Here is a 26,759-nt window from a genome sequence, read left to right on the forward strand (position 1 = left end):
TTGTAAGATCTAGGGTTACCAATTGAGACAAACACCTACAAGATCTTTATCAGGCATTCTTAAAACTTAAATAACCAACCTAAGAAAGTGAGAAAACTAATTGACAGAACCAGACAGGTACCCAGAAGTTACCTACTTCAAGACAGGCCCAACAAAGATAGCAACAGAACCCCACTGGTCATCACCTACAGTCTCCAGTTTAAACCCCTCCAGTGCAATTCTGACATATTACCTGTCCTGGAAAATAATCCCTTACTCTTACGGACCTTGGGAGACAGGCCAATACTTGTCTACAGACAGCCCCCGCAACCTTAAGCAAATACTCACCAGCAGCCATACCACATCACAGGTTCACTCACCCAGGAACCTACCCCCCAAACAAACCCTGTTGCCAAATCTGTCCACATAACTATACAAGCCACATCATCACAGGATCTAACCACATAAGCCACAACATCAGAGACTCATACAACTGCACACTCTCTAATGTGATGTATGCCATCCAGGGCCAGCAATGCCCCTCAGCCATGTATATTGGCCAAATGGGACAGACTGCAACAAGGATAAATGGACACAAATCAGACATTAGAAATGGTAACACACTTAAACCTTTAGGTGAACATTTTAACCTACCTGGTCGCTCAATCATGGATTTAAAAGTGGCCATTCTTCTACAAAGGAATTTCACCACCCAATTATAGAGAGAGACTACAGAAAGGGAATTCATCTACAAATTTGACACTGTTACACTAGGCTTGAATAAAGACATTAATTGGTTAACACATTACAAAGTCAATTTTCCTGCCTTTCACATCCGAATTTCACATCAAAAGCTATGATTGGGACATATCCAGCCCACTTAATTAGCTTCATTAACACAAGTCCTGCCAAGTCCTACAATTGGCAGGTACTTCTTTTGCTGTTATTTCCACTCCCAACTCATCTGATGAAGTGGGTTTTACCCACAAAATCTCATGATACATTTGTTAGTTTTTAAGGTGCCACAGGACTGTTTGTTGTTTCTAAAGTTACAGAATAACACAGATACCCCTCTGATACAATTGATCTATGGTAAGCAACCTAAATGTGGTATGATTTTTTAATGTATATGACCAGGGCTCGACAAATTATAGAAAACCCTACTTGCCAGACAAAAAAAGGACTCACCACTCCCACTGTGTGACCCCCACCATGCAGGTGTACGCTACCTGGAGAATGGGATGACCAGGACAGCACGTTTGCTTCTGTGACGGGGCAGGTCCGCTCCGCAGCAGTGAGGACAACCCGCCCCACACTTCAATGGCGCCGACCCCAGTGCTGCACGGGGAGCGTGGCGTTCTGACAGCGGTCTGCGCTGCTTGCTCCCGTGCAACCACCCAGCTGAGTGGCATGTGGGGGGGGGGGCCTGAGTCCTGGGATGCGAGCTGGAAGCGGGGATGGGGCTGCACGTGGGCTTAGGGCGGGGCCAGAGTGTGTGTGCGTCCCTGAAGTCAGGGGAAGAGGCGCCGGCGCAAGACAGCGCCGCATTCAAAGGGAGAGCAGCAGAGGAAGGCAGAGGGGAGAGGAGACGGAGTAAAGTAACGGAGGGAGAGGGGAGAAAAGGAATGAGCTAGAAGACGGCGGTGGGTGGAGGAGTGAAGGGTGAGAGCGGAGGGGGACAAGAGACAGAGGAAGTCAGAGAAGGCAGGAGGGAGACGGGAAGTGGAACAGAGAGCAGAGCGTGGGGGCAGAGGACGTGAAAGGAGAAGTGGAGGTAGGAAGCAGCCCAGAACGGGGTTCCTTGCTGTCTCCGCTCTGGGCTGCTTCCTACCTCCACTTCTCCTTTCACGTCTTCTGCCCCCTCGCTTTGCTCCACTCCCCGTCTCCCTCCTGCCTTCTCTGACCTCCTCCGTCTCTCATCCCCCTGCGCTCTCACCCTTCATTCCTCCGCCCACCGCCGTCTTCTAGCTCATTCCTCTGTTCTCCCCTCTCCCTCCGTTACTCTCCTCCGTCTCCTCTCCCCTCTGCCTTCCTCCGCTGCTCTCCTTTTGAATGCGGCGCTCTCTTGCACCGACGCCTCTTCCCAACGTCAGGGATGCACGCACACTCTGGCCCCACCCTACGCCCACGTGCGGCCCTGCATGCGGCCCAGCCCCCGCTTCCGGCTCCTGTCCCAGGACTCAGCCCCCCCTGCACGCCGCTCAGTTGGGCAGCCACACAGAAATAAGTGGCGCAGACTGCTGTCAGAATGCCACGCTGGCCGTGCAGCACAGGGATCGGCGCCGTTGAAGTGCGGGGCGGGTCACCCTCGCCACCGCGGGGCGCCTCCACCCCGTCACAGCTCGCCAGCTGCCAAAATCTACTCACCACGGGCAAGTGGGCGAGCAGATTTGTCAATCCCTGTATATGACATTTTATCACAAGGCCAGTATACCTGAGTGGCAAGACAGGGTTGAAAGTCTAAAGGGACTGGTTGTGACTCCACAGTAAGACTGCTAAAACCATCCAAGAGTTTGCAGCTGTTACTGGTTTGGTGAAATCTAATTACATTATGAGGTCTACCCTGAGGCAGCCACTTCAGACAACATATCACCTGAGTCTCTAGTTCGTCAGCATGCCAGACAATTACTCACAGCAACTGGCCCACGCCCAGTCTTTTTCTGCTGGTTTTAGCTTCCTCCTCCATCCTGTTCCTTTCCCTTTTCTTCTTTGTATTGTACTGCCAAAATTTCCCTGCTTGAAAGGCCCTTACTGGACAGTTTCTTCTTTCCAAATTCCTCTCCTTGTTTCTCTCTCTTGCCACCCTTCCTCAGGTCAGGGTTTCCCAAAATTATTCTTTTTGTTAGTTTGTTTGAAATAATATCCAATCTATTGAACAGACATTTTAGAAGACAAATCTCTTACATTTTGTATTTGTATCATTCAAAAGCAATTTGTTTGCTACAAGCAACTTCTAAGACAGATGCCCTGAAATATTTTATTGTGAAAGGGCCATCAAATCCCCATTTAGAAGCAACCAATTAAAAGTACAGATTATTAAGACAAAGATTTTGTCATGACCATAAAGTAAAACAAGAGACAAAGAAAAAGTATCTGTAAGAGGTAAGGCCATCATGAGAGATTAACTTTTAGAGAGGAAACATTTGCATAAAATTACATACCATTCAAATAACAAAAGTAGTATTCTAAGAAAACTATGCCAATTTAAGAGTATGTCATTCATGAAGACTACCACCACAGTTACTCATTCCTCTTTCAAGTGAAGATGACTGTACACGTTTGTTTATTGGGGATGGTTCAGAGCTTCGAAGTTCAGATCCAGACTTTTCCCAAAGTTCAAGAGCACTTTGAGTCATGATTCTGGGGTAAAGGCCCATCATTTTCAATGATTATACTATTTTCCCACTGTATACTGAAATCTCTCCCCCTCCCAAAACAAGCAAAAACAAACATGACAACTACAAGAACAATAAACTTTAGGTTTTATAATATGCCCAGATGCTACATTTATTACCAACTTTCCATTTGGAAATAGGGATATGGTATTTTTCTATATTTGCTCGGCTATAATTATAGTTTGGATTTCTCTTTGTTGAGATAGACTGTGGTGACTACGGGACACTGAAAGATACTGGACACTTGCACATAGTCAAATACCTGTATTTCAGCTATCAACTATTTGAGAAAGATGCACATGTATACTTCACACAGCAGAAACAAGAAATAAAGGGGAGTGGGTTTCCTTGGTACCCAGTATCCTTTTCAGAACATGAGAGGGTCAGAGGAAGAGATGACAAATGAAACTAAAACATTAACAGGCAGAATAAAGAGAAAGAAGACACGTGGGTGTTTTTGTTTTTACTCTGCATGCCTTTCTGAAAAACAGTTCAGAGTAGCCTGCAAACTTGTCTCTTTCGCACATACAAGTTGGACAATAAAAGATATTGCCTCTCTCACCTTGTCTCTGTGAAGACTTGATAGACTTTTCCAATGCTACATTATTTGTGGCCAGAGTTCTTGCAACTCCTCCAGAAATTAGTGCTCTCTCAATCCAACATTAAGTTTGATGTGCACTATATTATTCCTGTTTCTGTCAACATAGCGAGAAATGGTCAAGATCACCAGATTATTAAGTCTTTTATTTTCTTCTGTACAATGAACAGAGCTCACTTTCTTCAAATGTTTTGTACAGGCTAAATAGTTCATTAACTGTTAATGAACTGTATAGGTACTGTACATTTCTTCTGAGGGTTACTATGATAATTATATTGTACAAAGCAGTGAAGCTCCACTATCTTCAAACTAAATATGAAGGTCAGAATTTTGCTTTTCTTTGTCATGACAGCCAGAATGAAAGAGCAAAATATGGAAAGACAAATTAATGAGCTGATATCCACACACATTTAAAATCTGTAAAGGCTGACCTGTCACCTCTCTCACTGCTTTGTACTAGGCATGTTAATGGGTAATTGGTTAAACGGCTACCCAGTAAGCATTGCCATTAACAGGTAGTGCTTATCGGGTAATGTTTAAATGGTACCCGGGAGCAGCCCAGCAGCAAGCCCCTCTACGTGGAGGTTGCCAGCAGCAGCTGTGACAGCCCCTGTGGAGGTGGGGACAGGAGCTGCAGTGGCGGCCCCTACAGGGGAGGCTGTGAGCTGCATCAGTGGCCCCCTATGTCGAGCCTGGGAGCCACCAGGATGGAGTAGTCCTTCCCTGAGGTGGAGGTCACTCTAGCCCGAACCCAATGGGCGGGGAGGGGTTCCCCCACTTACCTCCCTTTAATGAGTCAAACGTGGTGTCAGCACTGCGTTTAGCCAATTAAACAGCATTTTACATCCCTACTGTCTACACATCATTTAACACTTTAAATATGGCTGTAAGCACATTATGAAATTTCATCAGGCATATTGCAGTGACAGTATTCAGGGAATCGGCCAGGTTGATTCTGTGAAGACTTTGCAGATGTTTCAGAACAAGAAGAACTAAAATTAGCCTATTGCTTATTTTGCTCATACTTCACTCAATCTTTGAAAGACTGCATATTTCACTACCCCAGACATGGATTAAAGGCCACAGAAGAGATGAGACCCGGAGTGTATTGATTTTTTTTATAATATGCAGAGCTCACCAAGCGGTGGCGAACCCCGCTCGCCAGCCACACGGTTCTGCGAGCTGCGCATGCGCAGATCGCACAGCGCCAGCTGTGCCGGCTTGTAATCTACTCGCCACAGGTGAGTAGATTACATAATTTGTCAAGCCCTCATAATATGTTTATGTCTAGATTTGACCTCTCATACGAAGACACACATTATTCAGCATCGAATAGCCTAGCAGCACCTTAAAGATTAACAAAACGTATAGATGGTATCCTGAGCTTTTGTGGGAAGAACCCATTTCTTCAGATGAATGGAGTATTAAAAGTCCAGATCCAAGAATAAATAAGGAAAGGCGGGGGGGAGAGGGAGGGAAGGGGGAAAAAGAGAAAAAATAGTGAATTAGTTGAATAATTCAACTGCACCAATAACGAGATACAATGAATAAGCCCAAAAGGTTCCTCTCATTATAGTGTTCTAAACATAAATAAAGAAGTAAAAACTTAGAAAGTAAATACTGGATTACAAAAATAAACTATGAGTAGTCCTGTGGCACTTTAGAAAATAACAAAAACATACAGGATCATGAGCTTTCATATGTAAAACACAAAGGAGAGGCAACAGAAACTGACTGAAAAACTAATTTTCTCTCTGTGCAGATACAAAATTGGTATGCACATCTGTCTCTGCAAAAATGATCTATGATACCTGCGGATATGCAAATATCCGCAAATTTGCAGCGTTTAGATACAAAATGTGTAGCCACAGCTGCATATGCAAAAATGAACTGTGGATATCCACAGATCTGCAGAGCTCTACGTATCTCTGCTGTTGAAATGCAGCAGAAGTAGCAAAGCAAAAAGAAAGCATTGCTAATTTGAATACACTTATTTGCATAAATTTGCACATTATTAAAAACAGACACGGTCCTAAAACTTTATATAAACAGTTCTGCTTATTTTTCACATAAGTAAACAAGAAACCTGCTGGTAAGTGAAGAATAATCAGGATTTTTTTAACTGCATGTATGAACAACATAATAACTGCAGTTAGGATCTGTTTGCATTCAGAAAGAAATCATAGTGTGATATGTGTGTTAAATAATTTGTACTATAGAAAGGGATAGAGTCGTCAGTGAGGTGGGAACCCACTGTTCTAGGTAGGCACTGTACTCACTAGGACTGTCCATGCCTCAAAGATCTAGACGTGTAAATTATATTCTTAATTACCAACTGTCTGTACTCAAGTTACAAAACAGGGATTTTCACAGCATGAACCCACCGCTGCCCCAACTTCTCAAGAATGCTCAGAGATACAATTTTACATTAGCCCTCTAGCATTCAAATATGTACTGTTTATATTAATTAACGCAATGACTGTCGTTTGTTTTGCTCTTTTCTTCCCTCTCCTATTTTCTGTCTTCTGCCCTGCAGAGCTCTTCTACTCCTCCCTTCTTAAAATATTTTCACCCTATCTGCCACCTCCTTCCACTCAAAAAAATCAGTTTCCCCCTAAATCAACTAGGTGGGACCTCCCTGGTCCAGCACCCTTGTGACCTAAGTGGTAACCACAGGAGTTTGACGGACCAGGGAAGGTTCCGCCACCAGCCCCCCACCCCTGCCAGGGCCGTGCGCCTCACCACCCACTGTACCAGTCCGGTTGCTCTCCCAGACTCCGGCCCTGCTGCGTACAGCCAGGCTGGGGCACCACTTCCCACTGTGCTGGCCTGGCCAGGGCTGCGCTCCTGCGCACTGCCCTGCCGCCTCCAGCCCAGACGGGATTATCCTCCCTTCCCCTGTTGGCTGGGGCTGTGCTTCTGTTTGCTGGCTCCACTGCTTTCAGCCCGGGCAGGGCTGTGCTCCCAGCCCTCTCTGGATGGTGCTGTGCTCCCGGGCACCGGCTCTACTGCCCTTGTCCCAAACTGGGCTGCACTACACACCGCCTGTGATCTCCTCCATGCTAGCCCCACTGCCACCAGTCTGTGCTCCTCATTGCCAGGCCAGCCCCTGAACCTGGCCAGCCGGGGCTATCTGCTCCAACAACATCTTTGATCCTGCTGAACGATAAATCCTGCCAGAACACTGATGTTGCCAAACCAGAGTGTCCCAGATTTTAGAGATTTAACCTGTAGCAGCCACCCCTCCCAATCACATTCCCTTCCAGGCAACATCAATTCTTATCATCCCCCACACATCAAAATGAATTCTGGTCTCCCCTCATAATCAACCTCCCTCATAATAAAAGAGATTTTTTTCCCCACTGTAATTCAATTTTGCTTACCTCCCCGCAATTACAATCAGTTTTTCTGGATCGGTGCTGAACCAGAGAATTTGCAAAACCACAGGAGGTCAATATTGTCTAGCACCATTACCAGCACTTGCACTGCTTACTGGGCTCTTAGAAAACATTTAGGGGGTAAATTAGAGCTAAATAACAGCACAGAACACTGAAAGACAGAACTGGTAGCTATAAACAAACTTTATGGGACTGCAGGAAACCTGGGCACACCCATGATAAGTGGACACCTGGCTAACTAAAATCATGCCAGACCACAGATATTGCTGGATTAGAATGTGCTGGACAAAGGTTCAACCTGTAGAACAATAGCTGTGCTTTATTTATTCTGCTGTCACCTTTTTCCTCTCTATTTTTCCCCTCAATGGCCTCATTGCTTGGCTACAGAGATGTGAAGTAGTAACACACTTCTGCCTCTCAAGAAGCGGATGCTGAGCTGTCACCCTTGAGCAGGTTGATCTGGAGGGGATCTAGAGCTTACCATCCTCCCTTTCAGGAGGAGACCCAGCCCCTGGCAAAGGAAGAAAAGTAGTCCTGGGAGCTGATTGTATATGGGAGTGTGTAGGGTACATGAAAGTCAACTGCTGCAGCTGGTAGCCCCTCTATTAAATGGGAAGGATTGTAGGGGAGCCAAGCTCTGGTGAGTACCCAGAGGCAGCAACAGGAGCTCAGCAGGACTGAAGAAAAGAAATGAGTCACTGGCAAAGTGTAGGGATCTAGGCGCCAAAGAGGCAGCTGTTGGAAGGATAGGAACAAAAGAGCCTTTAAATAAACTTCAAAGAGGTAGCCGAGTTAGACTCTAACAGGAAAAACTTAAAAAACAACAAACAGTCCAGTAGCCCCTTAAAGACTAACAAAACATGTATGGTATCATGAGCTTTCATGGGCACAACCCACTTCTTTTTAAATAAACTGTCTCCATTCCTGCTCTCTGCCTACTGATAAGCCCACCTCTGAACCACTTCTCTTCCATAGTCCTGCTGAGCCCCTGTTCCTTGCTCTTGCTCCTCTATCTGATGCAGCTCATCCTGGCTCCAGTGAGACATAAGGTGTGGGAAGAAAGGAGCTGATGCAGGAGACAGATTCTTCTATGAGTCTGTAGTACCAGCTCCAGTATAATGCCTGGAAAGTGTCTAGCGCGTGGTTTGGGCATAAAAACCATTGGGCTGGTCCAACTCATTGTGCACCACTGGGAAGGATATTTGAACCACAATTTGGAAACTGCTTTTAAAAAAGCCAGTTTGGTAATATGGCTGAAGCCAGCCAAAATACATAATATGAGCCAGACACTACCCTGGTTTAACAAGTGCAAAAGGGTGAAAATCTTCTACTGATTTCAAGGCAGGGTACATTAACCGAAATGAAAGTGATTTACATCATCAAGTTTAATTGTAAATTTAAAACAGCAAGAAGGAAACCTTGATTTAAATAATTGATTTTTGCATTTGTACTTTTTTTTTTTGTTATTTCTCTAAAGAAAATTTGATTCATATTGGCTGTTCATTATTAAAAATGGTTGATTTCTTAAGCATATAATATATCCACTCACTTTTATTTAAAACTTTAACTTACATTTATTCAGATTCTAAATTTTTGCTCCTTTGTTAGAAAATAATGAAAGATGCAGCTATTTATTTGATAACTAATTTTTTTAACCATGATTTGTGTCAAGCTACATTTGGAATTCAATTATAAAAGGAGAAAACCAGCATTGTAAAAATAGTTTATTAGTTAAATAAAACAACCTTACATGTGCCACACACATAGGAAAAAAAAAACAAATTTACCAAACCATGTTCTGCATTTAAAGTTAAATGATGTATTAAAGGAAGTACTGTCAACAGTTAGTGAACTGAATTTATCGGTTTCTGATTACCATGATCTTCGAGGTTTTAGAACAAGCAGATTTCATGCTCTCACCAAGGATGCCATTTGGGGGAGGACAGGAAGACAATAACCCGCTTCCCCCACAAAGTTTGAAACCCTGGATTTCATACTTGAGGTCTGCTTAACACTGCATGCCCTGGCTCCAGAGACAGTTCTTAAATGCAACAGAGTATGAGCTGCTTGCAGCTTTGCCTTTGAGGCAGGGAATTTGTTATAAAAAGAGGGAGGCAGATGATTAAGAATGACAAAAGACTGATCATTCAAGTAACTGAAAGATTGTTAGATCATAATGGAAACATTGCCAGTTACTTAAAAGATTGGGGGGGAGGAGGAGTTAAAAGAGTAGCAATGATCCTTGTGCTCCTGGGATTTGAATTTGGACCAGTACTATACAACTTATAAATGTTCTTGAAAAAGGGGGTAAATAGTGATATGGCAAAATTTGCAAATAGGACAAAATTACTCAAAATAGTTAAGTCCAGAGCTGACTGCAAAGAGTTACAAAGGGATCTCACAGAACTGGGTGACTAGGCAACACAAGGGCAGATGGAATTCAGTGTTGATAAATGCAAAGTAATGAACATGGAAAAATATACCTACAAAAATGATGGGGCCTAAACTGGCTGTTTCCTACTCAAGAAAGATATCTTGGAATCATTGTGGATAGTTCCCTGAAAACATCTGCTCAATGTGCAGTGGCAGTCTAAAAACTAAAACACTAACAGACTATTGGGAATCATTAGGAAAGGAATAGATAATAAGACAGAAAATACCATATTACCTCTAATATAAAGTCATTGTATACCCACATCCTGAGTACTGCATGCAGATCTGTTCACCCTATTGTGATGGATAGGAGAACTGCTGGCCGCACACAGTGACTCAGGTAGCTGGCAGGTTAAACTCAGATAGCTAGCAGAGGTGATAGCAGAAAGCCAGGAAAATCAATGGGAAAGACAGGTGAAATTTGAATTGAATTGCTACTGTTTCTCTTTGCATGACTTCTAAGATAAGGGCTGGAGGGAGCAACATGCAGTCTTCAGAATTACCATATCTACAAGGAATACTGTGCATGATGGGAGTGAACTGGGCCTTGAAGTGCAGATCAGCACCGATCATGAGTAGAAAGGAATGTATGTTTAGTCACAATCAGGGTATTTTTCTTTGTTTTGGTTGTTTGGTTAAGCTTCTCTGTGTGAATCCATGCCTTTCCTCCCCTATTCACTTCCTAAGTTGTACCCAGAGATGTTCTCTGATTTAATTTGCTTTACTCAGTTGCTCTGTAACACCTACCAACCAAGTATGCTTATCAAGTATATCTTTTTGTTTTGTTAATAACATCACCTTTTTAAATTTGATGATTTAAGTCTTGTATCCTGGAAGGTCTGTGTGTATGCATGCCTAAGACTGAGAGGCCAGCTTCCAGAGACTGCAGCTTGTTTTCTCTTTTTTTTCCCCAAGTGATTTCTAATTTTGAACCGTTTTCTTTTTTTAAAGAAAAAAATGTACTGAATTTAAAAATCCGATTCAATTACCCATTTTCACTCATCCTGTCTCAAGGCAAACATGCTCTTCTTTTTCCCCGGGAGAACCACTGTCAGTGCAGAAAGACAGGTGCTTGCCACTGTACCGTATCTCCTCAACACAATGCTTTGATATCTGTAGTGCCCCCCATCCTGGTAAGTTCCTCCTAAAGAATTCCACTCAGGGACATATGGATTACAGGATGACAAATCAAAGCAACGCCAGATGCTGGGCTTACACGAAGTTTCAAAGCAGCAGCACCACAAGGAGCCCGGGATCAGCTGGGGACTCCCCAGCTGATCCCGGGCGCCGTGTGGCTCTGCAGCTTTGAAATGCTGGGAGTGGGCTTCCGCAGCTCTTCAAAGCGGCAGCACTGCATGGAACCCGGGGTCAGCAGGGAGTCCTCAGCTGACCCCAGACTCCACATGAGGCTTTTACCTTTAAAGTGTAGCAACAGCCCTAGGGTTGTTGCTACACTTCAAAGGTGGAGACACCCTTTTGACTAGTTGAATAGTCAGTGCAAAATGCATTGACTATTCGATTAGTCAATTACCCATAATGTAACATCCCTAGTTGCAGCATCTCTGACTGAACAAGCTTTAGACATGGCCATCTGAAAAGTATCCTCTAAAAAGGAAAAACAATAAACAAATGATGACAAACAAATGATGTTGAAATTTGTTTGGACATATCTGATTTTTAATGAACTCTCATGTGCAATCTGTAGCAGAGATTTCAAGTAATACAAAGCTCCAGAATTTTTTATTTTAAAGCAGGGTAGATTAATTTAAATCAAAGCGATTTAAGCTAAGATTTGGAGTAAGCTTAAATTTGGAGTAAGCCCCATTGAACTCACTGGCACTTCTGTTTTTTGACAAAACAAATATAAAACGGCATTCCCTTGGAAAAGATGAATTATGCTAAGGAAAATACTCTAGATTTCTCTTACTGCAGCTTTCTGTACTGTATACTTGAGTGATTCTAAACCCAGTTAACTAATTAAACAAGCTATAAGGATTAGCTAAGCTAAACTTTTTCTTTCGAGATCTAGTAACATCTGACATAGCAAACAGCTTGGGAATTTACTTGTCAAATCATACTTATACTAAAAGGCAAAGGCTGCGTCTAGATTGACATGATTTTGCACAAAATCTTGCCGCCTGTCTACACTGGCCGCGATTATTTGCTCAAGAACACTGACTTTGTAATGTACAAGATCAGTGGTTCTTACACAAATACTATAATGCTCCGCTCAGGGATAAGCCCTCGTGTGCAAGTATTCTTGCGCAAGAGGGCCAGCGTAGACAGCAACATTAATTTCTTGCGCAAGAAAAAAAATCTTTTGCGCCGAGGCACATGCCAGTATAGACGCTCTCTTGCGCAAATACTTTCAACGGAAAAACTTTTCTGTTAAAAGTATTTGCGCAAACTCATGCCAGTCTAGACGCAGCCATAGAGTCTTGAAAAATGATGAATTGCAAAGTGAATAATTTAAGTTACAAACCAATTGATCCACTCAGCCATAGCCACATCTTCATCTACATCAGTGCTGGGCAAGATGCCGACTGGGGGCTGGATCCGGCCTGCCTAACACTTTGATGCAGCCCACAGACTGCATCTGGCTGCTCTCTATGTATATTCTGCTGCACATGCACATGAATTTCCAGGCTGTGGCTCAGGCAGTAAAATCTTATTTAAATGGCTAATGGCTCCCAATAGCGGCGCTACTCCAGCAAAGGCCAAAGCAACAAAGCCCTTTGCCATGTTTTTAATTCAAAGCCTTTGGCCCCAGACAATTCTAGAGGAAGGCTAGTCCCCAGCCCTGCCCCTTTTACCTCAGGATCCTTCCAGGGCTGGAGCCAGCCCATGACCACATACCAAAATTCATTAAGTGGTCTTCCTGTAAAAATTATTGCCCACCCTTGATCTACATCATTTTCTCTCAATAAGCAGTTTTCCTTATGATATTCCATACTTGCAACTAGGCCTGCATCTTCTGGCACTGCTTACATGTTTTTCTTTTTTACCCAGGGAATGAATTTCTTCAAAGTATTCCCAGATAGGGTCTCTTACATCCAGAAGCCATGACAGTTTTTCTGAGGTAAAAGTGTGGGGGGATATAGGAAGCTCTGTGTTTGCAGAATAATGTCTTTCCTTTTCCTTTCCAGTCCAATCCACTGCCCCTTCCTATATATTGTTTTTCTGTCTTTAAATCAATGTCTCAACTAACTCCTCTTCTGTGCTTGGACAAGGTCCACCACTACATAAGCAAAGAACAAAAACAACCCTATCCACCCTGTGTCTTTCTTTGCACATGTTACTTTTTAGTCTGCTGAGAAACAGAAACTGGAAGCTCAGAATTTTCAAGTATCAAGAGCTACTAGTTAGGCTGGACAGACTCGAGTCATTAATTCATTTTTTGAGACTGGAAGTGCATGTAGGGTTGCCAGATGGTTTCAGAAAAAATACCAAAACAAAAAACAAAAACAAAAACAAACCAAACAAAAAACACGCCAGGAAAAAGTTTTTTTCCCCCTCAACGAAAAGGACCCCGAGAGTTGTTAAGCAACACCGTGGCCCCTTTAAAATTGCAGGGGAGCGGCTCAGGGAGGCAAGATGGCAGGCCAAAAAGCCTCATCATGCGATGTTTAAAGGGGCCAAGGTGGGGGTTTGGGGTTTTTTGCTTAACTTTCAGGGTCCTTTTGTGTGTGTGTGGGGGGGGGGGCTTTCCAGTTAAATATTAGGGGGGGTTACATACATTTTTATGAATACACTGTCTTTGCTGAAAATCCCCCAAGCTCACAGAACCTGCATCCCCTCCTGCCCCCAAATTCCCACCCCAGTCTCCTGCCTTAGCCCAGATCCTGCCCCCAAACTCCCTCCCACAGTCTTAGGCAGGTGGGGGGGGGCAGTCTTGGACCCATTCTAGGCACCACCAAAAATTCTGCCAACCTGTCCCCTGGCTGGGAACCGCTCCAACCCCGAGCGAGGAGTCCCCTCCCCTGCCCTGAGCTTGCTAGGACCCAGGAAGCGCTGGGGACGGGAGCTGTGGCTGGGAGTCCCACTGTCCCAGCAGGCGCAGGGGGAGCGATCGCTGGCTCTGACCCGGCTGCAGGAAGCAACTCGCCACCGCTGCTTGTGGGGACTCTGGGGCCAGGCTCCAGGCCTGATCCCTGAGTCCCAGCAGGGGCTGCTGCAGGGCCCTGGAACCCGGGCTGCAGCCAGAAGGGGGAATCTCCGGCAAGGCCAGTCCCGCTGCTCTCCAGTAGCCTCTTCCAGGTGTTGGGACCAGGAAAACAAGGCCTGGTCAACGTTATGCAAAGGAAAGTTAACAAAGGCTAATTACGTAGGCCTCTGGGTATTCTTGACCAGAACCAGGAATGTGGTTCAATCAGAGGCGCACCCTCCATGCTGGCTTAGGTTATAAAGTAAGATAGTGATAAATTACATATTTGTACCTACTGTAAGTAGAATGGTTTGCTTTGGGAACTGGTCAGTAACTCCCTGTTTTTGTTCCTCTTCGCTAATCTTACCTCCCTATTTTTGCCCTTTGTTTGTACCCGACTCTTTTGTCTCCTTGTTCCCGGTACCCGCCTTTTGTGATTGATAAGAAAGTTACTGATGCATTATGAAGCGCTTTTGGCCACAATGTATAGTTGGCTAAGATATGCATAGATATTAAAAGTTTCTAGAAAGGGGGGTAAGTGGCTTGGGTGAAGAGATTATGACGCGACGGAACTGTCTTTATAAGCCTACCTGTTACTAAAATCGGGGCTGGTTCTCTTTGGAGACGGGCCGCTCTCTATTGTTGTGTGCACTCATCAATAAAGAGCTTGCGATTGGACTTTGCTGGCGTTGCCTGTCTCTTTGCGGTCAGACAACGAACCGAGCCGTCTGGGTTAGAGTCCCTGACACAGGGCAGCGCCCCCAGCCTGGCCAGGCCCTGCCCAGCCCAGCCCCTGCCCCAACCCCAGGCTGGACAGCGCTTGGGGGCAGGTAAGAGACCCCCTGGGAGCGGCGCCCCAGTGCCCCAGGCTGCTCCAAGGCCTCCCAGTCTGCAGGGATTTTAGCTGCCTTGGTAGAGTGGGAGATTAGTAATTCCCGCCCCTCTGCCTTTATATTGAGCCGGACAGCCCTGCAATTTCGCCTCCTGGCTGGGAAAAAAATAAAAAAGTACTGGACATTTTAGGTGTCCAGTATTTTCTGAATATTTTACTGGACAGAAGGCGAAAATATCGGACTGTCCGGTTCAATACCGGACACCTGGCAACCCTAAGTGTACGTAGAGCATGTTTGTGATGAGATTTAATTGTAATTGTTATGAGAAATTTAGTATATTATTGATTTTTTTAAAATCAGAATTAAAAATCCAAATTTCTAAAATAATAATTGATGTTTAACCATCCTGTTTTGAAGCTTTCTTTTCCAATTGAAATATCCTTCTAATGTCAGCTGGAACTATCCTATATTAAGGATCATGAATGGGATTAGGATGCCAATTTTATTTTCAAGAATGCCATTATGTAGATAAGTCAATAGTACATTATTAACTTAAGTCTCTAAATATTATAGCTATTCAAACACTTTCCATGTTGTTCCAATATCTACTCTTCCCTATACTGAAGCTCAAAGAATCTTCATATACTTGCTTTATTTTTATTATAAATTAATAAAAAACCAAAATTGTTTCTCATGTTTAAAAAAATAAATATTTTTGGATTCAATAGGTAAGTCCACAATCAGTGAGAAAAACAGACTCACTAACAGCACTGCTAGTGACTTAGAAATTTGGAGAAGTGATTTAGAGAAAAGAATTGGAGAAGTGCGGACACCACCATTCCCACCCCCAAAAAACACATTTTAGACCGATTCTACTCTCACTCCAGTTTAACATAATTAATTTCAATAGAAATACTCTTGATTAATCTCAAACTAGATTTTCACTTCCTTACACTGGGTTTATGCCAGTAACAGTGCAACTGCTTTCACAGTTGAGAATATGACCCATTGTTTTTAAAACAAACCTTAAAGAAATGGTCTGGTAGCACTTTAAAGACTAACAAAACATGTAGATGGTATCGTGAGGTTTCGTGGGCACAGCCCACTTCTTCGGTAACTTGGGTCACCTGAAGAAGTGGGCTGTGCCCACAAAAGTTCATGATACCATCTACATGTTTTGTTAGCACTTTATAGTCTACTGGACCATTTGTTGGTTTTTTTCTGTACAGACTAACTCAGCTACCCCCTGACACTTGAAGTAATGCACAGTGCAGTCTCCCCATAACATACACACCATCCACATTAGCTTTAATAATTTAATTATATTGTGACAGGGACAGGCCAGAGGGATAGTTTAGAGAGTGAGTGAGAGTGAGAGAAAGAGAGAAAGGCAGCTCTAAAAAGCAGCAACAGCCCTGGCTAATTAGGAGAGGATTACTTCAGAGCAAGGAGGAGCAGCTGACCTGGGGTTATCATGGAAAGAGTGGGAGCAGCAGAGACAGGGCTCCTATACATCCATTAGGGCCAGCTGATCTCTCTTGAGGATGCCATTGAGCCTTTTAAAAAGCCCTCCCTGCTGGAGAAAGGGGGACAGAGTGGGAGAGTATAACAGATAAGAAAAGAACCAGAAAAACTGAAAAGAGGAATGATAGCATTGCTAGAGACAGCAAGGTTGGGGGTGATGAGCTCCAACAAGGAGCCTTTGGGCTCCCTTCCCTCCCGGTAGCCTGAAAGTCCAGCTGGTAGCTGGGGAAGACTGTTTACCCAGCTCAGGCTGACCAGGGAGCACCTGCCCAATGCTCTTTTTAGCCAAAATACAGAAGCCCAAACCCTGGCAAGGACAAGTGGGACCCGTGCTGCAGTACCTAGACTGTGGACTGAACAGGGGTCTGGGTCCCAGGAGTGGGACTGCTCTTGCCTCAATATACTAAACAATACTTGGTTTACATATTGCATGGTATATTAAATTACACTGATTGCTCAAGGGGCAAAAGAAAAAACAGACTGTGCATTGCCAATACCACACATTATTTCAAAAGTGCCACTCCCTGGTGTAATATTAAAAATGACAGTTTGTTCAAAGCTATTTTGAAAGACAGTTTATACATCTGATAACTCTCACGGTGAGAAACCCTTCTCAACAGCACGCACAGGAGTCTGCAGAGTAGAAAACTATTTGGGTTTGTGCCTTTTTGCTTCTCTCTGATATAAAAAGTCAATTTGAGAAATGTTTGATTTATTTGAAGTTCATTTCATGTCAGTTTTCCCACTCTTAGATTAACAAGGAATATGAAGTTTTGCCTTCTTTGTTTTTGTAGAGAACTGGAGTAGACATTTGGGAGAAATCTGATAAATGAGGAGGCCATGCCATACACAGTAGCTGCTCCCTGGCTCCAATTCAGGGGTTCTCAAACTTCATTGCACTGTGACCTCCTACTGACAATAAAAATTACTACACAACCCCAGAGAGGGGAGGACTGAAGCCTGAGCCCCACTGCCCCAGCAGGGGACCAAAGCCCCATCACTTCAGCCCCAGACAGGGGATCCATAACTTAGCCACGCTGCTCAGATTTTAAGCCCTTGGGCTTTGGTGGTTAGGCTTGGGCTTCGGCTCCGGTACTGGCACCGCTAACCAGCCCTGGCGACCCCATTAAAATGGGGCTGTGACCCACTTTGGGGGCTTTCCCCACAGTTTGAGAACTGCTATCTCTTCCCCCCCCCCCCAAAAGACTCAGACAAGGATGTCAAAGACAAGAATGCAATAGGTCATCTTCCACGTCTCTTTATGAGCTTTCAGTAGTGTGTAACCTTTCTTGTGCTCCGCAGTTCCATGATGCAGAATGGAAGGAGCTGGAGACCCAGCGTCCCTTTTAACCATTTATATTTTACAAAATCAACAACACCATAGTACAACACCAATACATTTTGCAGGTACAGTTCTAAACACTCAAGGGCATTCCTCATTATTCATCGGAATTTTGGCCAGTGCTCAGAATTCTCTAGATCAGGAAACTCCTGGCAGAAAAACAATTTTACTGGTTATCTTCTTTTCTACAACAGTAATTTAACCCTATTTAAAAAAAAAAAAAAACCTGATGACCAACCACACCATACATAACAGTACATGTGTCACTTGGATCTTGTTTTGCTAATTTTTCTTCTGCAGATAATTCTGAAAGTGAAGTTTACTCAAAATGCTAGATCCTTGAGAGCCTTTGATGGACAAAAATCTTTCAGAAAATATACATTTGTGTTTATGCTTCATTTGACTCTGTCTCTTCCCCAACATCTATTTAATTCACCTTGGAACTCTTCTCAGTGAACACTCAGCAGCTGTTTTCCAATTATCCATTTTAAAATTCTCTTTCATTAACAGTAAAAATTGACTAACTGGCTAATCTATATTAGTATCTGAGATATCACCTTAGGCCCTGGTTGGATCTAGTCCCATGGTCTTCATAGCATCCCACGGAATTCAATGGGCTTCCTGCCTAGATGCAGTTGCAGGAATGAGGCCTCAGAAGGTCAGCTGAGTAATATAGATGCAAGATTCAGTGTCTAACATCTATCTTGATTAGTCATTTAAAACAATTCCATTTCATCTGTAAACATTCCCCACGCAGTGCTACAAACCACGAGGGTAGTAATGCACAAGAAATACAAAATGAAACTTACAGTAAACAAAGTGAAAGCAACCAGTTTATTTCATGATCCAAATTAATGCAGAGCATAAATTTAAAATGTACTGCACAAGATTTAAATTTGAATTTTTAAAGATGATCTTAGTTTCAATATTTATGGTGTCAAATTTAGGCCAACAAAAATGGTATTAAGTTATTTTTATTTTGCTAGTGCCCCTTTAAAATATAGACTGTGAATAAATAAAAAACCCACAAATGTTTCTCTCTCAGATTTGTTTAGCCTGTTTCTGAACAATAAAATTATACAGGTTGAACCTCTCTGGTCCGGGATTCTCTCATCCAGCAACATCTGTAGTCTGACTGGACCATGGCTGTTACTGGAACAGAGAACCCCTGGAAAGAGAGCCCTAGCCAGTGGCTGGGAGTAGAACTGGTCTGGCAGCTGGCAGCTTGCAGAGCTAGTGGCCTAGGGGCAGGAAACCCCCCACTGGCCAACAGCTGGAGTGGAGCCAGCAGCCAGAAGCCTATCAGCTGGTAGTGAAGCCCCACTATCTGGGGGCATGGAGCTAGCTGTCAGGGGCAGGGAGCCCCACCAGACAGAGCAGGGCTGGGAGCCCTCCTGGCTAAGAAAACAGGAACTGAGCAGGCAGGCGAGGGGCAGCGCATTGGCTAGGACCAGCAGCAGGAGGGGCTCAAGGCCTGACCTCCCCATGGTCTGGCAAACTCTTGTTTGGGACCACTCAAGTCCCCAGGGTGCCGGACCAGGGCGATCCAACCTGTACTACATAACAGTAATCTCACAAACTGCTTTCTAACCCAAAACAATGTTCTTCATTAATTCTTTAAACAAATCTCTATCTGCTATGCTATCTTTTAGGGCAGTAAAGACTAACGAGCAGATCCTTCAAAACTTATGCATGTTAATAGCTTTACTCAAATCTCATTGAGTTCTCAAATATAAATATTGCCACAACTCAGTTCCACTGACATGTGGATAGTACACTGAACCAGGACTCAGGAGACAGGGATTCTGTATCTGGCTCTCCACTGGTCTGCTGTAGAGGTTTGGGCAAGGCGCTTTACTAGTCTGTGCCTCAGTTTTCCTCATCTGTAAAATAGGAATAATGCTACTGACCTACTTGTAAAGCACTTGGAAATCTACTAATGAAAAGCATTATATAAGAGCTCGATATTATTCCTTAAATACAAGGAAGACTGGCTGAACCAATAATTAGAAATAAAATTATAACAAATTGAGGTGGCCACAATATGATACAGATAAACCAGTGCATCACCTGTGAAAGGATAGCATGACCCTAAAATCTATAATAATTCTTTGAACATGTCAACAATATATTGGATAAAGGAGAACTAACTAGAATAATTGTATTGCATTTTCAAAAAATATTTACCAAAAATCTAACTCCAGAAATTCTTAAGGTAACCAAGTAATCATGAGAATAAGAGAAAGTACTTTCATGGATTAGAAACTCCAAACACTTATGCATGAGTATAAATGTTTGCAGGATTGGGACCTGAATGATCCATTTTCCGCACAGCAAAAGGTTAACAGCAGGGTGGTCCAGTGTCCTATATGGGACTGGTATTTTTTAAGACACTTTTTAGTGATCTGAAAAAGAGTGAAAAGCAAACTGGCAAAAATTGCAGATGACAATCATTTCAGTTAAAAGACAAGAAAAGACCATGGAACAAGAGTTCCCAGGCAAATGAACAGCACAGGGGCAAGTAAAATTCTATGCCAGTAAGTACACAGTAATTAATACAGGAAGAAATCATTTCAACTATCCATCCATACTGCTAGGTTCTATATTAACTGTGCACACTCAGGCAAAAGAACTATACTACAGGATGGGAAGATCTATGAGAAATTGTTCACCCCTTTTCCAGACCACTGGAATGCTAAACATGAGAGAAAAATTTGTATAGCAGAGAAACAGTCCAACCACTGTGGCACTACACAGCTTACTGCTTAAGAAAGAAAGCAGAAAACAAAATGTCAGGCTGCATAAAAAAGAGACCTGAAAATATAGCATTGGTATATACTTATCTAGAATTCTGTAACATCCCATCTAAAAAAAAAAAAAAAAAAATAGAAGAGCATCAGAGATATGGACCGGCACTGAAGATACTGGGACTGTTTAGAGAGGAGACCAGTAAAAATTAATAACAAAAATAATAATTAAGTACATTGGATGTTCTTATTCTCCTTCTTTCACAATATAAAGAACACTCCATGAAACTTAAAAACACATTCAAAACTGATCAATGATTTTTTTAATATAGTATATATTAGTCTGTGGAACTCATTACCACAAGATCATAGCTGCCAAGAACTTAGTAGGATTTTAAAAGAATAAGACATGTATACATCTAAAAGTACATCTAGATAGGATAAAATTATAAGGGAACTAACTCTTCATGCTACAGTACATAAAACAACCACCCTTCTTCCCAGAAAGTTATCATTGTCTGCTACAAAGTTCCTTGTACCTTCCTCTGAAGCATCTGATACACTGTAGAACAACACTAGTCAGACTGACAACTAATTTAATGTGACATCGCAATTCCTAGGTTGCTGTATTGTGTATTCCTAGGTTCCATGTTTACATTATTCATCTGCAACATAACATAGCCCCTCATGTTAAGCACTGCGTAAATGGACAACTTCAATATGGAGGAGTTGGGGGCACCACCTTTCTTTTCAGCATCAACCACATACTGACCATTGTAAGTAACAGACTGTCAGACTATAACGGATCAATGATATGATAACTCCCATTTGCCTCAATGATGAAGGACCTAAGATGCTCTGTGGAATATTATATCATCCAACAAAACAAGGGCCACAAAAATGATTAGGGGTTTGGAATGGGTTCCATATGAAGAGAAATTAAAAAGACTTGGACTTTTCAGCTTAGAAAAGAGGAGATTAAGAGGGGATATGACAGAGGTCTATAAAATCATGACTGGTATGGAAAAAGTGAATAAAGAAAAGTTATTTACTTATTCCCACAATACAAGAACTAAAGGTCACCAAAAGATATTAATAGGCAGCAGGCTTAAAACAAACAAAAGGAAGTTTTTCTTCACTCAGTGCACAGTCAACCTGCAGAACTCCTTGCCAGAGGAAGTGGTGAAGGCTAGAACTTTAACAGGGTTAAAAAAAGAGCTAGATAGATTAATGGAGGTTAGGCTATTAGCCAGGATGGGTAGAAATAGTGTCCCTAGCCTCTGTTTCTCTGGAGGTGGGTGACAGGGGAGGGATCACGAGGATTATCTGTTGTGATTCCTCCCTCTGGGGCACCTGGCATTGGTCACTATCTGCAGACAGGATACGGCTAAATGGACCTCTGGTCTGACCCAGTATGGCCATTCTTATGTAACAAAATGCTGTTATTTTACATAAAATACACATTCTAAAAACCTTCAGGTGAAAGTACTGTATATACTGTAGTATCTGTAAATTGCAGCATTTTTATTTGATTTAGTTTTGCATTTAACATTTCTGAAGATACAAATACACTTAATGGAATAATCTACAAAATGTTACTCCCAGATATTTGATAAATCTTCTCTAGCTCACCTTTCTATAATTTAATTATGTCTGAACCAATGTAAATCTAATGGGAGAAATACAAACGTGATCCTGAATTGAAACGCTGAGCCCAATCCTGCTTGTCTGACTCACATGAGTAGCCTCTCTAGCCCTGGTGAGAATCATGTGGGTGGAAACCTTGCACCCACAGAGTCCACTGAAATCAGTTCAATCATAACCATAAGCCCCATGAATGCTTCTTTTTAGTTGTGTGACTGTTTATTGTAAAAATGTGTCATATACCCCCAGACTTAGATATACAGCTCAGAGAATGATAGTGAAAACTTTCAATAACTATCCTGACAGACAAATGAGTAAAGAAACAGTACAGCTGCTAGCACACAAGTAACTTCCTTTTTGTCATACTCTATGGTTGTACCTAACAGTTTTTTCCATCTCATTTGAGAGCAGCTATTCCACAGAACATATTTTAAGTCCTCCATTATTCTATCCATCACTCTTCTAATGGCAGCAAGTAAGGAGGAGCAAGAGCAACAGCATTCACCACCTTTTATTTTCCCTTGTACTGATCTACACAGCAATCTAATGTATCTATGGAGAATGCTAGCCCCTCTATTGCAACTTTATAAGCTCCCTGCTGATTAGAATTTCCCTTCCCAACCACTACTTCCCTCTGTTTTGTCACTGGTATTTATATAAAAATGAAAAAGCCATGAAAACAGTTCAGCAATAAAATACCTTCCCACTCCTTCTCTGCCACAGACTACTGACTAGAGTCAGTAGTCCTTCATTCCAGTTACTAAGGAGGTTCCTCTGTAGTGATCCATTACAGGGGACTGGGTTAAAACTTCCTCGGAATCAACTAGTACAAGTTACCACCAAAATCAGGATAGACTATTTGTTCCAATCCATTATGGCAATGCTTGTATTTCTACCTGCTCTTCACAATACTGTCCCATTATCCAAAGTAGGGAAGTGGAGAGGAGAGGAGACAGAGCTTAACTCTGACCACGGCAGCACACACACATTGCAATTACCAGGCAGATAGGGCAGGTAAGGAAGCCAGTCAATGTTATCTGTCAGAATCTGTCCTCTTCCTCTCCCTGTAGATCCACTTCTCTTTCACTACTTTTCCTAATAGATAATATATATTTATATTTGCAACACATGCATATGCATTAAATCTGATGGTTGAAAGTGGGAGGGGAGAAAGCTTGACACAACCCTCAAGACGTCAGAAAACTTACCGATCGCTAATCTGTTCAAAACCAATTATGAAGCCAGAGTCACCAGCACAATTTTCTCCAGTTATTCCTGAACACTCTGCTCAGCAACTCACAAAGAAAGGCCTTTTGTGACACCTAATATTTACTAATACCAGGGATAGGACAATCCATTTCCCGTTTTAGACAGCGAGAATAAGAAATTGCTGCTTGATCATTTTGGTTTGCCAATTAGTCACCTCAGTAATACACAACTGCAGATGAAAAGGTATCTCCTGAAAATACGAAGTATTAATCCAGAAACCCATAGCTGAAGGAAATATTTGCTTCCAAAGTAAGCTATTTACAAACAAATCAGACCAGCAAATTGGAAGATTAAAATACCACCACACAATTAAGCTTCAATTTTTTCCATTTCAAGTCCAACAGTTATGCTATCATCCTTCCTGCGGCGCAATGAGCAGAAAGAGGAAGACAGATTCCTACATATGCAGGGTCCATAAGGTATTTGTTGGGGGTATTATTTATGGACAAGACAGACTAGATTCCAACGAACTACAATATATACACCATCCGAAAGAGGAGGCCAGGCCTTCCCTGCTTAGCAGAAACACTTCTCCTCTCCCTCACTCTGCAGCGAGAGCCTAAAAGCAAATCGTTGCAATTACAAAGGGGGACCCAAAAAAATCCGGGTGGTTTTTGTTCTGTTGCAGATCTCTGTCCGGAAGCACTTACAAACCACACACAGAGGCACCCACGGCTCGCACGCACGGTACCTCGCTACTGCTTCTCCGAATGCACAGACCTGCCCGGCGGGGCATCCGGCGGGGCGCAGAGAAGTTGGCTGTCGCGATGCGCACTCACCCGCCGCTGCCTTTCCTGGCCCCTCGCTCCGCCAGCTCCTTCCTGCGGGACGCGCTGCCCCGCGCCGGGAGCGCGGCGGGGCGGGGACAGAGTCCGGTCCCTGCGCTGCCTGGCTGCGCCGCGCCCGGCTCCCTGCGCGGCTCGGGGGCCGGCTCGCGGCGCTGGGCTCCACAGGCCTGTGCCCAGGGGCCCCCCGGCGCGTCACCGCCGCGTCATCGGCACGTCGAGGCCGGGAAGCGGCAGGCTCCAGCGGAGGGGAGGAGCCAAGGGCGAGGCTCCGCCCCCCCAGCGCCGCTCCCACGCAGCCCCCGCGAGGTGGGACTAGAGCCCGCGGGGCTCCGGAGCAGCCAGTGGGCAGATGCGTTCCAAAAGCAAAGGGGGGGGGGGGCGGCAAATAGTTCTCTAGGGGCAGTGGCCATCCATCTTTGCAGCTGAATGTACCACTGTCAGAGGCTGATTTGCCTTGCCCAGCCCAAGTTTCACCTCACTGCAAAACTATGTGCTGACAAACACAAAACTTCATATGCGTCAGGGCACACTCACTGAGAAATGGCTGACATTCTCCTTTTTACAGTATAATTAGAAAATTAATCTAATAGAATACAAGTATTGGACTTACATTTCAGTGCACAGGCAGCAGTATATACAACTAACAAAATCATCCAGGACTTGGTGGTGATGGGGGGCGGGGGGGGGGGGGACTTGGGGGGGGGGGGGACTTCAACTATCCAGACATCTGCTGGGAAAATAACACAGTGGGGCACAGAGTATCCAACAAGTTCTTAGAATGCATTGGAGATTTTGATTTTGATTTCAAAAGATGGAGAAAGTGACTGGGGGGAGGCTGTTCTAGATTTCATTTTAACAAATAAGGAGGAATTAGTTGAGAATTTGAAAATGGAAGGCAGATTGAGTAAAAGTGATCGTGAAATGTTAAGAATTCATGATTCTAAGGAATGGTAGGAGGGAGAATAGCAAAATAACTAATGGATTTCAAGACCACAGACTTTAGCAAACTCAGGGAATTGGTAGGCAAGATCCCATGGGAAGCAAGTCTCAGAAAAATCAATTGAAAAAAGCAGTTTTTCAAAAGGACATTATTAAGGCCACAAAAACAAACTATTCCACTGCATAGAAAACATAGAGGCTACGTCTAGACCGGCATGATTTTCCGGAAATGCTTTTAACAGAAAAGTGTTCCGTTAAAAGCATTTTCGGAACAGAGCGTCTAGATTGGCACGGACGCTTTTCCACAAAAGCACTTTTTGCAGAAAAGCATCCGAGACCAATGTAGATGCGCTTTTCCTCAAAAAAGCCCCGATAGCCATTTTCGCGATCGGGGCTTTCTTGTGGAAAACAAATCTGAGCTGTCTACACTGGCCCTTTTGCGCAAAAGGGACTTTTGCCCGAACGGGAGCAGCATAGTATTTCCGCAAAAAGCACTGATTTCTTACAATAGGAAGTCAGTGCTTTTGCGGAAATTCAATGGGCCAGTAGAGACAGCTGGCAAGTTTTTCCAGAAAAGTGGCTGATTTTCCGGAAAAACTGGCCAGTCTAGACACAGCCAGACAGTGTGGCAAGAGACCACCTTGGCTTAACCAGGAGATTTTGAATGATCTAAAATTCAAAAGGGAGCAGAAAGTAGAAACTAGGTCAAATTATAAACAATGAATTTAAACAAATAACACAAGTACAAAGAGGGAAAATTAGAAAGGCCAAGGCACAGAATGAGCTGAAAATAACTAGACGCATACAGGGTAAAAAAAAATCTATAAATATATTAGAAGCAAGAAGACAACCAAGGACAGGGTAGGCCCATTACTAAATGAAGAGGGAAAAGCAGTAACAGAAAGTGTGAAAATAGCAGAAGTGCCATCAATTACTTCTGCCTGGAGAAAAGCAACAGTTTCTCTGTTTTCCCAAGCCATCATGGGAGTTGTAGTCTCTAGGGCTAGATTGCAGCACCAAGGATCCTCCCAGTAAAAGTCAGAAGCTCCTATAGTAAAGAGAACCTACATAAACAAGACATGAGAAACAATTCTTCCACTCTACTCAACTGGAATAATGTGTCTAGTTCTGGGTGATGCATTTCAAGAAAGATGTATATAAATTGGAAAAGGTCCAGACAGGAGCCAAAAAAATTATTAACGATCTAGAAACATAACCTATGAGGGCAGATTGAAATAATTGGGTTTGTTTAGTCTGGAAAACAGAAGACTGAGAGGGGACATAACAGTTTTCAAGTAATTAGAGTGTGTTACAAGGAGAAGGGAGAAAAAATTATTCTCCTTAGCTGATAATGATAGGACAAGAAGCAATGGGGTTAAATTGCAGCAAGGGAGGTTTAGGTTGGACATTGGGAAAAACTTCCTAACTGTCACAGTGGTTAAATACTGTAATAAATTACTTAGGGAGGTTGTGGAATCTCCATCACTGGAGATATTTAAGAGCAGGTTAGACAAATACCTGTCAGGGGTGAGCTAGAGATGGTACTTGGTCCTGCCATGAGTGCATGGGGCTGAACTTGATGACCTCTTAAGATCTCTTTTAATTCTGTAATTCTAAGTCACTATCTCTATGAAACTTAGTTTTTCCTGACTTTACTTGAGTTTTTTATGTATCCTGTTGTAAAACTTGGCAAATATTTAGATGAGTTACTGTAGCCCATGGAACA

General features: G+C 43.2%; 1 protein-coding gene across 4 annotated transcripts in view; it reads right to left on the reverse strand.

The window, feature by feature from the left end:
- The window catches only part of JAK2 (Janus kinase 2), a 130,782-nt gene extending 106,494 nt beyond the window's left edge, over positions 1-24,288 (reverse strand). Inside the window, exons 1-2 of one of the 4 annotated variants that reach the window (XM_075931627.1) lie at positions 24,086-24,288; positions 3,937-4,069 (exon numbers count right to left, since the gene is read on the reverse strand). The gene's annotated coding sequence lies outside the window, so the exon portion shown is untranslated. Of the gene's footprint in view, positions 1-3,936; positions 4,070-23,997 lie in introns of all 4 variants that reach the window. The other 3 variants (XM_006115137.3, XM_006115140.4, XM_006115138.4) reach the window with 3 other exon arrangements.
- Positions 24,289-26,759: the final 2,471 nt, after the last annotated feature.

Source organism: Pelodiscus sinensis, chromosome 6, assembly GCF_049634645.1.
Source record: "Pelodiscus sinensis isolate JC-2024 chromosome 6, ASM4963464v1, whole genome shotgun sequence".
Lineage (NCBI taxonomy): Eukaryota > Metazoa > Chordata > Testudines > Trionychidae > Pelodiscus > Pelodiscus sinensis.